Source organism: Nomascus leucogenys, chromosome 17, assembly GCF_006542625.1.
Source record: "Nomascus leucogenys isolate Asia chromosome 17, Asia_NLE_v1, whole genome shotgun sequence".
Lineage (NCBI taxonomy): Eukaryota > Metazoa > Chordata > Mammalia > Primates > Hylobatidae > Nomascus > Nomascus leucogenys.
Window position 1 is genome coordinate 50,433,857 of NC_044397.1, and position 4,663 is coordinate 50,438,519.

The 4,663-nt window shown below is 43.1% G+C and overlaps 1 pseudogene; it reads left to right on the forward strand.

The window, feature by feature from the left end:
• Nucleotides 1-2,031: 2,031 nt before the first annotated feature.
• Nucleotides 2,032-2,536, forward strand: LOC100597593 (annotated as a pseudogene).
• Nucleotides 2,537-4,663: the final 2,127 nt, after the last annotated feature.

The window sequence follows — 4,663 nt, forward strand, 5'->3', positions numbered from 1 at the left end:
TTTTTTTTTTTGTTCAGGCTTTGTGTCCTTTAGGTCTAGAATTTCAGTTTTTTAAAATGGTTTCTATCTCTTTAACTTGTAATTGTGTCCATGTACTGTTTTCCTGATTTGGTTTAGTTGTTAATTTGTGTTCTCCATAGCTCACTCAGCTTCTTTAACATGATTATTTTGAGATTTTTGTCAGGCAGTTAGTATATCTCTATATCTTTAGAGTCAGTTACTTTATTTTTTTCCTTTGGTGGTGTCATATTTCCCTGATTATTTGTGATATTTGCCTTGCATTGGTGTCTGTGCATTTGAAGAAGTAGGTACTTCTTCCAGTCTTTACATCCTGGCTTTGACAGTGAAAACCGTTCACCAGTCAGCACATCTAGAGATTATGGGTGGGCCACCTTGTGGGGACCTGTGGATAGGATTGTTGCTGGAGTCTTCAGGCAGTTTGGCCTGGTTTTGGGTCATCAGGTGGGTGAGCCTGTTTCTTGGATTTAGAGGGGACTTGCCTGGTGCCAGGGAACAGTGGGCCTTTTGACTCGCTTTTCAGGAGCAGACTTGGAACCCATGTCTTCAGGGCCTGGCTGGAACCCTGGGTCCACAGGAGAAGATCTGGTACTGGAGTGGAAATTAAGCATGAGTCTGCAAGGGGATGACTTGGTGCTGGGAGACCTGGTGTCTGTGTCCATGGAGATTAACCTGGTCCTGAATCTGTGGGGGCTGGCCTCACACCAGGGTTAACTTGGGGGAACCTGGCATCTGGCCCCTGGGGGCAGGTCTGGTGTCTGAAACCATAGGGATGGGCCAGGAGACTGCATCCCTAGGCATGGTCCTGGAGCCTGGGTCCATTGGGGCCAGCCTGGAGCCTAGTTCCATGGGAGTGGTCCTGGAACCTGAGTCTACAGTGACTGGCCTGGTGTTAGGGTTTATAGGGGAGGGCCTGGATCTTGAGTCCACTGGAGTGTGTAGCCTGAGGGCTACATCTGAAGTTTCCTTCCCACTGAGGGGCCCACCTGGTGTTGGAGAAGACATGGAGCCTAGGGTCATGGTGGGGGGGACTTGGGGTCTTGCACTAGAGGAGCTGATCACTGGGGCATTCCTGAAGTCTGGGACCATGGGAGTAGGTCTGGTGCTGGGGCCAGTATGGAATCTGAGGCGGGCCTGAAGCCTGAATTTGCAGGGTCAGCCTGGAGCCTTGGACTTTGGGGTCTGACTAGGCACCAGGTTTTACTGCTAAGGTCCACAGCAAAATTGGGGGCTCACTTCACTCTCCCTTCCCCACATGGAGGGTATCTCTTTCCAGGCTGCACTGCCTGGGCTTGGGGGAGGAGTGATGTGGGTCATCTGAAACTGTCCTTCCTGCCTTCTTTTCTATTTCTCTGCTGCACCCAGATGCTGAAATGTCTCCCTTGGATTGCTTTGCTCTTATGAAGGTATTTTCACGCATGAATAGTGGTTCAAATGGATGTTTCTGAGAAGGGATGGCTATGGAAAATCCTACTCCACCATCTTGCTTGGGAGACTGACTGACCTTTTGAATATTTTTACTTACAGTAATGCTATTTAAGGAGTAGATGATTTATCCAAATGTAGATGGAATGGGATTAGTCCTCTCTATCAATCCCTCTCCCTCAAATCAAAGGAAATAGCAATCAAGAGGCAAAAACTTTGATAATCTGATTCACCTTCTTTGTGTTATTGTATTCATTTCTGTTAACCATGTAAACATAAAGTTTTAGTGCCTTAATGAAACATCCTCAGTTTTTTCCCCTCTTTCATTTTTCCAGGGTCCACACATTCCACAGAGAGACACAATTTTGTGGGTACAGCTCGGCCTGGATTTTAGTCATCTATAGTCATGACTTGTTATTGCTTATATTAAAAAATCCTGTGCAGTGGTGCTGGGAATGTCATGGATGAGGTGCCATTACTCACAGCAGATGGAGACACAGGTGGTGGCACAGTGCACAGTGCACAGCATGCCCTTAGCAGCAGCAGCAGCAGAGGAGGCTCCCTGCAGTCCCAGCCCCAGGTGCCGATGCTGCCCCCTTGCCCCTTCTGCTCTTCCTCCCTTCACTGGCACCATGGCTGATCAGCTGACCAAAGAACAGATTGCTGAATTCCAGGAAGCTTTCTCCCTGTCTTATAAAGGTGGTAATGGCACCACCACAACAAAGGAACTTGGAACCATCATGAGGTCACTGGGTCAGAACCCAGCAGAATCTGAATTGCAGGACATGATCAATGAAGTGGATTCTGATGGCAATGACAATATTTAATTCCTCGAATTTTTGACCATGATGGCTAGAAAAATGAAAGACACATATAGTGAAGAAGAAATCGTGAGGTATTCCAGTCCTTGACGATAGTGGCAATGGTTACATCAGTGCAGCAGAACTATGTCATGTCATGACAAACTTAGGAGAAAAACTAGCAGATGAAGAAGTAGATGAAATATCAGAGAAGGAGATATTGATGGAGACCGACAAGTTGATTATGAAGAATTAATACAGATGATGACTGCAAAATGAAGACCTACTTCCAAACCCTTTTCCCTGTTCTAGAAGAATCAAATGGAATCTTTTACTTACCTTTTGCAAAAAAAAAAAAGAAAAAAAAGAAGAAAAAGAAAAGAAAAAAGTTTATAATTTTCTGTTTCTGTTTCTTTCTTTCTTTTTTTTTTTTTTTTAAGACAGACTCTTGCTCTGTCACCCAAGCTGGAGTGCAGTGGTGTGATCTTGGCTCACTGCAACCTTTGCTTCCTGAGTTCAAGTGATTCTCATACCTCAGCCTCCCAATTAGCTGGGATTACAGGTGTGAGCCACTACTTTCAGCTAATCTTTGTGTATTTTAATAGAGACGGGGTTTTGCTATGTTGGTGAGGCTGGTCTCAAACTCCTGGAGTCAAGTGATACGCCCACCTCAGCTTCCTAAAATGCTGGGATTACAGGCATGAGCCACCATGCCCAGCTGATTCATTCTGTTTCTATATAGCAAAACTGAATGTCAAAAGTACCTTCTATCCATACACACAAAATCTGCATATACTTGTTGGTGGTCCTGTCCCCTAAAGACCAAGCTACACATCAGTTTTACAATATAAGTACATGTACTACCTTAATAATAAGGACTCTTCAAAGTTCCATTTAGTCATGATTAATACACTGTTTGGCTGCAGCTTGACGACTGAGAGCAGTCAGCCATTTGTATTAAAAAAAAGAAGGAGAAAACAAATCCAAAATCTATTCAAATGGGTTCTGGTTCAATTTGTTTAGTATAAATTGTCAAACATTTAAAATTGGTTTATCTTAGGGTGATGTGCAGAAAAATGGGGTGAAGGATAAACTATTGAGACGTAGCCCCACTAGCGGGATGGTCATCTTGTACTTCTGTGTGCTGTGACCCATGGTGACGATGACATATGCTGGTGGCATGCACACGTATGTTGATTTAGTGTTGTCTGCATTGTCCTAGAGTGAAATGACTGTCACTGTTCACACACATTTTTAACAAAAAACCTTTACCAAGGGAGCATCTTTAGACTCTGTTTTTAAAACCTTCTGAACCATGACTTTGAGCCAGCAGAGTAGGCTGTGGCTGTGGGCTTCAGCACAGTCATCAATATTGCTGTTCAGCAAATTACAGTTTACTTCCATTCCAAGTTGTAAATGCTAGTTTTTTTTCCCCAATAAAAAGACGATTAACTTAAAAAGAAAATTCTAAGGAATCTACAAAATGACCACTAGAGCTAATAAAAAGTTGCAGTCTATATGGTTAATATGCAAAAACCAATGTAAATTTAGTATGCTAACAGTACAGAATTAGAAAATGAAATTTTAAAAATTATATTTACTGTAAAAACAAACATGCAATGTTTTGCAATAAATCAACAAAAATGTGTAAGATCTCTATACTGAAAACTACACAATGGTGGTGAAAATATTGAAGAAAACTTAAATAAGTGGAATATATACCATGCTTACGGATTATAAGTGTCACTATTATTAAGATAGCAATTCTTCTCAAATAGGTGTATACATTTCACGGAAGCCCAGCATGACTTTTTGTGGGAATTGACAAAATGATTTTAAAATCTGTATGGAAATGCAAAGCACCTAGAATCTGCAAAGTCATCTTGAAAAAAGGGAAAAAAAAGTTGGCAGGCTTACGTTGCCAGCTTTCAAAACTTATAGAAAGCCAGCCGGGCGCGGTGGCTCACGCCTGTAATCCCAGCACTTTGGGAGGCCGAGGAGGGTGGATCACGAGGTCAGGAGATCGAGGCCATCCTGGCTAACATGGTGAAACCCCGTCTCTACTAAAAATACAAAAAATTAGCCAGGCGTGGTGGCCAGCGCCTGTAGTCCCAGCTACTCAGGAGGCTGAGGCAGGAGAATGGTGTGAACCCAGGAGGCGGAGCTTGCAGTGAGTGGAGATCATGCCACTGCACTCTGGCCTGGGCGACAGAGTGAAATTCTGTCTCAGAAACAAACAAACAAACAAACAAAAAAACTTATAGAAAGCCAATAAAGCTACAGTGATCAAGACAGTGTGGCACAGGCATGAGGATCACCAAACAGATAAAAGACATAGAAAGGCCAGAACTGGGCCTGCTATTACATGACTATACCTAATTTGGGAACAGTGATTATCCTTGTGATTATGGATATAATTA